This window comes from Silene latifolia, chromosome 9, assembly GCF_048544455.1.
Source record: "Silene latifolia isolate original U9 population chromosome 9, ASM4854445v1, whole genome shotgun sequence".
In the NCBI taxonomy this organism is placed as follows: Eukaryota; Viridiplantae; Streptophyta; class Magnoliopsida; order Caryophyllales; family Caryophyllaceae; genus Silene; species Silene latifolia.
Genome location: NC_133534.1, coordinates 129234526 through 129245926, shown reverse-complemented (window position 1 = coordinate 129245926; position 11401 = coordinate 129234526). Strand labels below are relative to the sequence as shown.

At 42.8% G+C, this 11401-nt stretch overlaps 1 non-coding gene across 1 annotated transcript; it reads left to right on the top strand.

Annotated features, from left to right (window-relative positions):
• The first annotated feature begins 10759 nt into the window (after window positions 1-10759).
• On the top strand, window positions 10760-10866 carry LOC141603517 (small nucleolar RNA R71). The gene has a single exon (XR_012525388.1). It is a non-coding gene; the product is annotated as a small nucleolar RNA R71 (small nucleolar RNA).
• The last annotated feature ends 535 nt before the right edge of the window (window positions 10867-11401 follow it).

The window sequence follows — 11401 nt, the reverse complement described above, 5'->3', positions numbered from 1 at the left end:
TCCCGCAGACTGTCGTGGCACTTACTACGGAGAGTCGAAGGGATTGGGCCATTAAATGGGCTCAAAGAAATGTATGGTTCTTGAACTCTTCTGTTAGTGCCTTGTGGGTGTCGGATTCTTATCTGCGATGGAGGAAAGCTACTACTCCGGAAGAGCGCGAGAGATTGAGGAAGCGCGAGCCCGTTGATTACAAGGTGCGCGAGGTGGAAAAAGAGAAAGAGAAGCATCTGACTGAGGGAGAGGAGGAAGCCGGGTTTCGAGTTGTTCATCCTTCGAAGAAACCGAAGCCCTCTCCTGTCGTGGATAAAGTGATTGACAAGAATGGGAAGTCTAGGCCCCGAGAAAGACCGTTGGTGTTTAGGTCCGAAGTGGCGCAAGAGCGTCCGGCTCGAGGTCGTGACAAGAAGTATGACAAGAATGACAAGGGCAAAGGGAAAATGGAGGAATAGCCCAAGTCTTTATTATTATTATTTATTATTATTATTATTATTATTATTATTATTATTATTATTATTATTATTATTGTAATAAAAAGGTGGGGTTTTTAGAATCCTAGCCTATTTTTATTTTTATTATGTAGCGTATTATTATTAGAAAATGAATGGAATAAAAAAGGTTAATTGGTTATGAAACCGTTGTGATTTTCTATTTATTATTCATGTCGAATTCCAAATGCAATGCAAATGTCCTTCTATTTACATTTTAAAATAATGGGTTGTATCCCGTGAAGGATTGGCTACGTATTCATTTAGAAAAATGAAATCAAACCCTTGCGCGTAGTTCGAGTAAATGTAAAAGAATAATTGTTCTAAGCAAGAGCTTGTAATGAACTTAGAAAATAAGCATGAGCTTTTTGCTTACTCTGAAGGTGCAGTTTAGTTTATTCGATGATATGAGGATGACAAATTTGTCAAAATACAAGAGCAGAGTGACATTAGCTTATTTCAGCTTGGCCAGGGGCCGTTTATTTAGTGCCACAAGAGCGACACGTGAGGTTACGCGAGGCGCGTTTTTGTTCCTATTCTAGGCATAATACCGTTTTAGTTGGTCGAGGTTTGTCGGGTTGGAAAACTCATTCCCATCTAGGTCTGTGATTCTAACCGCACCCCCTGGAAGTATGGACTTGACTAGAAATGGCCCGGCCTAATTAGGTTTGAATTTTCCCCGTGGATCGACAGGTAAAAGAGCTCTAACCGATTTGAGTACTAAGTCTCCTTGCTTGATGTTTCTTGGCTTAACCCTTCTGTTGAAGGCTCGTTTGATACATGCTTGATATGTTTGGACATTATGCAAGGCGCGTAGCCTACGTTCATCCAGGAGGATGAGTTCTTCATATCTATCCCTCTTTCAATCAGCTTCCGGGATTTGACTCTCGAGTAAGATACGCAAGGATGGTATTTCTAACTCGACTGGCTGTACAGTTTCCATGCCGTAGGTCAAATAGAAAGGAGTGGCCCCAGTGGGCGTCCTAACAGATGTGCGGTATCCCCACAAAGCGAAGGGTATCTTGCTTGGCCAATCTCGATAGTTGTCAATCATTTTCTTGAGAATTGTGACAACGTTCTTGTTTGCTGCCTCTACCGCGCCATTAGTCTGTGGTCTATAGGGCGAAGAGTGGTGATGCCTAATTTTGTACTTGGCTAGCAATTGCTCAGTCTCAGCTTGGAAATGTGATCCATTATCACTAATGATCTCATGTGGGCAACTGTATCGACAGATGATGTTGTTTTGTATGAACTTTGTCACGTTTTTGGCCGTAAGACTAGTGTAGGAAGCCGCTTCTACCCATTTGGTGAAATAGTCGATTGCCACTACGATGAAGCAGTGACCTCCTGTTCCGGCTGGGGTTATCTTCCCGATTATATCAATTCCCCAGGCATAAAATGGCCAAGGAGATGTCATCGTATAGAGCAATGAAGGAGGGACATGTTGTACATTTCCGAAGATTTGGCAATTGTGGCAATGTCTTACATATTTGATGCAATCGGATTCCATTGTGGTCCAATAATACCCCAAACGTGTGATTTTCTTTGCCATCATGGGCCCACTCATGTGAGGACCGCATTCTCCATCGTGGACTTCTTCCATCACTTTCCGTGCCTGTGAATGATCAAGGCAACGTAGGATTACACCAAGAGGTGTTCTCTTGTATAACTCTCCTTGCTTGAGAACGTATTGGGAAGCTAGTAGGCGTATAGCACGTTGTCCCCTTTTGTCCATATCCGGTGGATAGGTACCGTTGAGCTTGAAATTTAGGATTGCTTGGAACCAGGGTTCCTGTGCGATTTCCTCTTCGTCGGTGATTTGGTGGACATAAGCTTGCTCTGACCGTCGTTCGATGCATAAAGGCATTTCCACCATGTCATCTGGCATGTTAATCAAAGATGCAAGTTTTTCAAGAGCATCTGCAAATTGATTTTCTTTCCGAGGTAGGTGTAGATAGGTCGTGATCAAAGAATTGGGCAACTTGGTCTATTCTGGCTTGATAAGGTGCTAGGCTTTCGCTTCGGATTTTCCAAGATTCCGTAACTTGATTGATGATCAGGGATGAATCCCCATGTACTCGGAGGTTTTTAATGCCTAAGCTCACTGCCGCTTGTAGTCCAATGAGACAAGCCTCGTATTCTGCAGCATTCTTTGTCATCTCGAAGTCGAGTTTGACAGAGATTGGTGTATGCTCTCCTTCAGGAGAAATGAGCAACACTCCTATTCCAAATCCTCTTAAGTTTGATGCTCCATCAAAGTAAAGGTCCCAGGAGTCTACATCAGTTTAGAGTATATCCTCATCTGGAAATGACCAAGTATCTATTGTTTGTGCATCATTGATGGGATTTTCGGCAAAGAATTCGGCAACGGCGCGCCCTTTTATAACTTTCAGAGGCACGTATTTGAGGTCGAACTATGAGAGCATCAACGTCCATCTTGCTAGGCGTCCGTTGAGAACGGGTTTTTCGAAGAGGTATTTGACTGGATCCATTTTGGAGTATATTTTGACGGAGTAGCTAAGCATGTAATGGCGTAGCTTCTTCATTGCCCACACAAGAGCGAGACATGTCTTTTCGAGTGATGAGTGTTTGCACTCGTACTCCAAGAACTTCTTACTAAGGTAGTAGATAGCCCTTTCTTCCTTTCCTACGGTCTGAGCTAGGATGGCACCCATGGCTGTTTCGGTTACTGTGAGGCACAAACCAAGAGGTTGATCTCGTTGAGGTTGCATGAGCACTGGTGGTTTAGCCAATATCTCCTTGATTCGGTCAAATTCCTTTTGACAGTCATCATCCCACATGGTGTGATCCGTTTTCTTGAGCTTCTTGAAGATAGGTTCACAAATCATGGTGAGTTTCGATATGAATCGACTTATATATTGCACTTTTCCCAGGAATCCTCTGACTTCTTTTTCCGTTTGAGGTTGTGGCATTTCGATCAGAGCCTTGATCTTGGAAGGGTCTATTTCTATACCTCGTTGGCTAACGACGTATCCCAGGATTTTGCCAGATGTTACTCCGAATGCGCACTTCTGAGGATTGAGCCTCATGTTGTACTTTCGTAGCCTTGCGAAAAATTTGCGAAGGTTCGCAATATGCCCCTCTCTATCCTTGGACTTGACAATCATGTCGTCTACGTATACCTCAACTTCTTTGTGCATCATGTCATGTAAGAGTGTGGTTGCGGTTCATTGATATGTAGCCCCGGCATTGATTAACCCAAACAGCATTACCGTATAGCAATAGGTTCCCCATTGGGTGGCGAAGGCGGTCTTATGCATGTCTTCTATGGCCATCTTGATTTGGTTATAATCTGCATACCCATCCATGAAGGATAGTAATGCGTGGTCTGCAGTATTGTCCACCAATATGTCGGTGTGTGGTAGAGGGAAGTCATCTTTAGGAGTTGCTTTGTTTAAGTCCCTAAAATCAACATAAACACGGATTCTCCCATCCTTTTTGGGTACAGGTACTATGTTGGCTACCCAGTCAGAATACTCGGAAACTTTGATGAACCTGGCTTTGAATTGCTTATCGATTTCTTCCTTAATCTTGAGAGCCCATTCCGTTCTCATTCGACGAAGCTTCTGTTTTACAGGCTTGAAATCTGGTTTAATTAGGATTCTATGTTCGGCGATATCCCTGTCGATCCCTGGCATGTCTTTGTAGGACCACGCGAAAACGTCTTTGAACTCGTGTAGGAGGTCTATGAAGTCGGCCCTTTCGGTAGAGCTCAAGGTAGTCCCTATCCTAAGTTCTTGGGGTTCTAGTTCGGTTCCTACATTGATGGGTTCGGTGTTTTCTATTACTGGTCCCCCTTCCCCTTCCTGTAGTATTTCTTTGGCTACGTAGGGAGGTATTTCAATTGAGTCTGGGTCTTGGTCATCCTCAGTATCATTGTAAACAGAATTGCACTCAAGATAACACAAAGAGTAAGCAGAACCTGATTTATTCATATTAAAGTTTAAGAAAAGTTGAAACAAAGAAGCCATCGATCTGTCGGTCAAGGGTAAAGGGACAGTTGTTGGGACATTTCCCGAACTACTGTTACTATTCGAGGCTAAGCTAGGAGAAACAAAGGGAATGGGGATGACGACAGGAGGAGACTCCTTAGTGACTTCTCTAAACTCCGACTCTGACTCGAATTCATCGTCTTCTGGTTCTCCTTTGAACATCTCTCCTTCACCAGTGGTGAGCTTGAAGAGTCTTCCTTGATTGTTGGTCCACTTGATTGATTTTCTCCATCCTTTCTGCTGACTCGCGTTAGCTTCTGTGATTAACGCGGTGGGGTTGAAGTGATCGTCTTGAAGTATCATGGTAATGATCTCCTCCTGCGCAGCTCTAACAAATCGATCTTCTCCAAACAATAAACTAACAGCTTGTTCGTCTAAGCAAGGTGCTTGACGGGTTTTGACGGTATGAACCGTTTCTGGAGGGATGAAGTAGCAATCGTGAAAGATCTCGATTCCGGCTAGCTTCCTTTAGAGATAATGCCAAGGCTCGGGAAATCCGTGAAAGAGTTCAAGACTTCCTTCCTTAACAAAGTATCCATTTAGGGTAGGGAGATATGGTCGCATTTGGACTCCTACGTACTTACGGTTTTGAACTTGAGCAAGCATCTCGAGAACTTCCTCTTTAGTGGGCTTATACCCTAGTCCAAGTGGTATTCTTCTTGAGTTGCCTTCCTTGTATGGTGCGAAGGTGTTTCTTCGGATAGGGTTTAAAGGCATTCCAGGGAAGTATCCCTGGGATTTGAGTATGTGGTTGACCACCAAGTTGGAGTAGGGATTGTAGTATAAGGGTGCCAATTCGCTTTCTATGACACTTATGCTTTGGAAGCACCCAAGTTCATATACTGGATCTGCAAGGACTTGATTGTTCGACTTCTTTTCCATTATTGCCTTGATGGGTGACGAAGTGATTGTCACCACTTTGCCATTTAGTGGGATCTTGATCTTTTGATGAAGGGTGGATGTCACCGCTTTGGAAGCGTGAATCCAAGGTCTTCCTAGAAGTATGTTGAAGGAAGCTTCAATGTCCACTATTTGGAAGTTAACCTTTCGCTCGATTGGCCCTGTGGCTATGGTTAGGTTAACGAGTCCTACTACCTTTCGTCGTGTACCATTATATGCGCGAACACCTTGATTGGTAGGGGTCCAATCCGACTCTTTCATGCCTAATTTGTATGCCGTTTTGAGGGGTATGACGTTGACCGCGGAGCCCTCATCAACCAAGGTCATTGGCACATTCTTCTTTAGACAAATGACAGTGATGTAAAGAGCCAAGTTGTGACTTGCGCCAAAAGGTGGCAAATCTTCATCTGAGAAAGTAATAGGATTACTTAGCTTTGGTGATTCTTGGAAGACCAAGTTGACTACATCTTCGGGTGTGGAGTTATGTGCTATATTTAGTTTGGCCAAGGCTTGCAGTAAAGCTTGGCGATGTGGGAATGAGCTTGCTACTAGTTGCCAGACTGAAAGATCAGCCTTTGTCTTCTGTAATTGCTTGAGCAAATGATCAGTGGAGTCATCTTCGTTATCATTTGGTGTGACAACGTTAGTTGGACCGTTTTGAGTAGTGTTTTGATATGGACGCCCCGAACGAGTTAGGTGGTCCACATCTTGGTCTTCACCATTTTGGACTATTTCTTTGACTAGGGAGTGTTCAATGAGATACTCGTCTTCATCGTCATCGGCCCATACTCCATTGATTGTAGCTAGTTCCCTCATTCTCATGATTTCGTCTTCTAATTGCGTGATTTGGTCGACTAGTTTATCAACCACGGCGACTATTTCTTGCATAGTAGCATTTTGAGAGAAGATTAGTGGCACATGCTCCTTAGGTGTTGCGTTGGGGTCATGTAAAGTTGTCACCACATTTTCTAATTCCCAAACTTGCCTATCTACACTCCTTGCCCATGTGATGAAGTCGGAAATGGTAGGGGAGATGGTAGAGTAGAACCCTTCATTCTCGATCGCGTAGATCTCATCTTCAATTGGAGAAATGAGGTGTGAACAATCTAAGGTAGATTCTTCACTTGTGATCACTAGAATCCCAAGAGGGTTATGAGTGTTGTTGGGTTTACCTCCCGACGGTATTGGTAGTCGACCGTCCTCGATCATGTCTTGAAGCACATTTTTCAATTTGTAGCATTTTTCTCTGTCATGCCCCTTTCCCCTATGGTATTCACAGTACGAGTTCTCATCCCAGAATTTGGATTTCTTTTCGGGTTCGGGAGTAGGTCCTATGGGTTGGAGTTTGCCTTGTTTCATTAACCTCTTAAGAGGGTTGGAGTAAGTGTCCCCAAGATTTGTGAATTTCCTTGGTGGGGTACTTTTCTTGGATGGCTCGAGAAGGTTAACCTCATCGGTCTTGCTAGTGGAGCCGTATGAATGACTTATTGAGCCTTGATATCCTCGACCTACCGTTTTGGACAAGAGCCCTTTACGGATGTCATCTTCAATCCTTGTTCCTAGTACGGTTAAGTCCTTGAAAGTTTTGATGTTTTGGTATCTCAAATGATTGGCATAGATAGGTTTGAGATTGTCCACGAACTTCTCCACAAGGGTAGCCTCATCCGAGCGTTCAACTAGTTGGGTACTAGTCTTCCTCCACCTACTTAGGAAGTCGGTGAATCATTCTTTGTCATTTTGGGTAAGAACCTCTAGAGTGCGCATGTTAACTTGGATCTCGGCATTATCCGCATGTTGCTTAGCAAACTCGATCGCGACATCTTCCCAAGTAGCGATCTTCTTCTGTTCTAAAGAGTAGAACCATTGCTTTGGGATGGTGTCAAGAGATGAAGGAAAGATCCTTAAGAACATCTCGAGTTTAATGCCTTTGATAGACATGTAATCCTTAAAGGCCCGGATGTGGTTCAAAGGGTTTTCGTGCCCCTTGAATTTAGGGATATCCGTCATGTTGAAGTTGGTTGGCAATTTGGAATTTAAGGCCTCATACTTGCGGTTATTCTCCCTATAAATGTCATCCCCTTTAAGATACATCAATTGCTCCTCTAAGTATTGGAGTCTTTTCTCAGCAACAGTCATTCCTATGGGAGGGTTTTTGTCCTTAAGGTCACTCGCGAAGTCACCCACTACTTCACTTTCTTGAGCAGGCAACCTCCCTCTACGGCGTAGATCCGGCCCTCGATGGTGTCAAGGCGATCATACACTTGATCTTGGGTAACTTGGATTTGAGCTAGCGCGGCTAGGATTCGATCATTACCATCTTGAAGTTGGTTGAAGTTCGCGTCACTTGTTTCGGGCATCTTGAAAACTGGATAAGAGATCGATGACGAATCAAAACACGATCTACCATTCTAACACACTTGCTAAGAGAAGAAATGTTTTGACTCGAGAAGTGGGTGTGTGCCACTCGTGTTGAGTGAGCTTTGAAGAAGAGACAAAGTTTTGAAAATGTGTATCCTGGTCAACTATAGTGTAGTTGTAGGAGTGGACTCGAAGTGAGGTTTTGAAATGGGCTTGGGCCCGAAATTTGACTCGACGAACGGACAGAGTTTTGACTGGGTTTTGCGCTAATCAATGGCCTTTTCGAAATTTTCATTTAAAAATGGGTTTTGATTTTTACAAAAATCGTCATGGTTTCGTTTAGAAATGGTGATCACGTAAGGTACAAATATTTATACAAGCATTATAACGGGATGCTGAGTGCATTTAAAAAGGTTTTGGTTTAAAGGGTGGGTTGCCATACCGAACAATCAAACCCGAAGTCTGTGGAGAGGCTCGTACCAAACAAGAGTAAGGCCGATTCCTAGTCCATTTCCTCAAGTAGTGAAGGTCCTTGATACAAACAAGAGTAAGCATCATGGTATGGATGACGTCAATCGCTATCCATCCTTAGGCCCAAATAAGAATTAGGACCGTTTAGACGGGACGATTGGTCAAATGGGTTGGGTTGGGCCTAAGAAGGCCGAATAAAACGGTCTAGGAAGACCGAGTTATGAAAACCGACAATTGTCTTGTACAAACTATTCCCTAACCTCGTTCAAGTTTCACCCTTTTGGCTACACGTAAGTGTATTATCCCCAACGGAGTCGCCAAACTGTGGACAATGGGCCCACGGGGGCGCTTGGTAAAGAACAAGCGTTTGCATTTTGTGGAGTCGCCACCAATTTATTGTGGAAAATTGGAAATCGTTCGAATACCTCGTGCCATGTCAAGACACAAAGTAGAGACATGAACACCAAGCAATCGTTACCCTTAGCATTCTATGTATAGAATGACTCTCGTGGATGCCAATGAACACGGATGTTCACAGAGATCTGGAGTAAGGGGTGAGGGTACGTATTAGGAAGCTCTTTTGATTGAACACCTAATCCCGCCCGCCTCGATAGCGGCCTCTACTAATGATTAGGGACATCATCTATACTCGATATATCGTCGATTATATGCATGCAATGCAACATCCAAGTTTTAATCCTAGCATGTGAAGATTAGACTAAGTCGGTTAACACGTAATTTAGCATACAATTAATGTCGAAGTAGGATTTAATGCTCAATTACATGTGAAGGCATACAAATGATGCAAGAAATATGATAAACACAATAAATAAAATTACAATAATGAAAATTACAATAATTTTATTGGGTTCATTGATTTATGTCGAAAATACCTTTAAAACGGATAATTTGAGAAAAAGAATAAAAGAAAGAATTAACGAACAGATCAGTAGGTGATAATACGGATAATAGTTAACCATACGTAAGCTAATTAAACTAGGTCAAGGCAGAACGGAAGTTCAGAGGCAGAAATCAACCTGGAACAGGCGCAGCAGGACTGCGCCCTTTGGAAGAGGCGCAGCAGTTGCTGCGTCTGTTCCAAGGGTGAGTTATGGCTGTGAAGCCGGAACTGCAAATCGTTAATTATTAATTGGTGAATTTAATGATCGATTAATATATTTACTCGGATGGAAGTGATTAACACGTTATTTACATATGATTGATGGTCATAAAAGCGATAAAACATGGATGAGACGGAATTAAGCGATAAAACATGGATAAAACATCGGTTTTAAGAGGTGTTTTTCGACATAAACCTTACATTTGTGATACAAAAAAGGTAGATAACAATGATAAAAGAGAGATTTACACCCTCAGACTTACATGTTTGACGAAACGAGATGAACTAAGTTTACGATTAGCGATGCTCGACTCGAATGTAGACGAAAGTGCCCTCGTAAGAGGAAAACGATTAGATTAATTAAGTTGATTAGTTGTGGAGTGGGTCAAATTGGTCGGTCATGCAAACGAGGCTGGTACTCAGAAGGATCCGAGCTTACGTGGTCGAATGTTCAAGCACGTAGACGCCAAAAAGTAAGAACAAAGGTCTAGAATGCAAAGGGAGAAGAGAAGGGCGGACACTCGCGTGAGAAATATGAGGAGCGAAGGCTCCTATTTATACTAATCACGTGAAGGAATAGGGTTTTCGGAGAGACTTTGGAAGTGAATCTCGAAAAGATATGAAAAAGATACGAAAAAATACGCAGAAAAGGAGCTTGGTAGAGGCGCAGCAGTTACTGCGTCTCTTGGAAGAGGCGCAGCACCTGCTGCGTCTGTTCCCAGGTGGTTTCCTTCTGCGGAAGAAAGATTTCCGTGTTTAATTTATGGAATAACGGGATAATTTGGTTTTCCTTAATATTTTGTATGAATATTACGGGAAATTGTTTACCAAAGATTAAAGATTGTGAAATATTTATAAAATATGGAATAGAAATATCCGGAACATTCCAGAACATTCTGACTCGGGATTTAGCGGTTATCAGAAAATGAAGACGATTTTAGGCCCGGACTCCAAATGTACTCTAATTAATGTCAAAACGACCGTATCGGCGCGTAGATGACAACTAAGAGGTAGACATTAGTGTTTGAGCAATCACTTGACGATAAACTTACGAACTGTCACAAATCGTTCCGCGTACCAAACATGCGGCCCAATCATCACCGGGTGGTTTGCGAGGGGTGCAGAAATGAGGTATCTACACCATGGCCTTCTCAAACTTCAAGTTTATGGTGTCGATATGAGCACTTAGTTGAGCACCCAATTGTGTGACGGAATCTACCTCATGCTTTCCTCCTCTAGTAGCCTTTCGAGGCCTACTATATTGGGAATTATGAATCGCCATCTCTTCGATTTTGGCCCATGTTTGGTTGTCATCAACTTTGGTAAACCTCCCATTAGATCCCATATTAAGCACATTGCGTGATTTTTCATATAAGCTGTTCCAAAACTGTTGAACAAGGAACCACCCACTAAGTCCATGGTGTGGACAAGAGCGACAAGTGTCCTTGAATCTCTCCCATGCTTCATATAATGATTCTTCATCCCTTTGCTTGAACCCGGTGATTTGGGCTCTCAACATGTTAGTCTTCTCCGGAGGATAGAATTTCTTGTAGAAGGCAAAGGCTAACTTCTTACATGAATCAATACCAAGGGTAGCCTTGTCTAGGCTCTTCAACCATGGCTTTGCGGTTCCGATCAAGGAAAAAGGAAACAACACCCACCGAATTTGGTCTTGAGTAACTCCGGTTTGAGAAATTGCATCACAATAGTCACAAAAAGTCTCCATATGTAAATGAGGATCCTCACTAGGCATCCCTCCAAATTGACTTCTTTCAACTAATTGTATGAATGCGGATTTGGCAATGAAATTACCGGTTAAATGTGGTGGTGTAGGAGTACCATTGGGTAGTTCTCCTCGGTTGGTACAGAATGTGATGAAAATTTTGGCATTATAGGTTGAATTTATGGTTGGTTTGGAATTGGGTTATCCTTTCCTTCTCTTGCAAAAGGGTTGACAAACTCAATGTTATTTGGTTCAATGTCCACAATCTCTCCAATACCCACAACTCTCGAAGTACCTCTACCAACTCTTCTATTGTTGGTTAAGGTCCTCT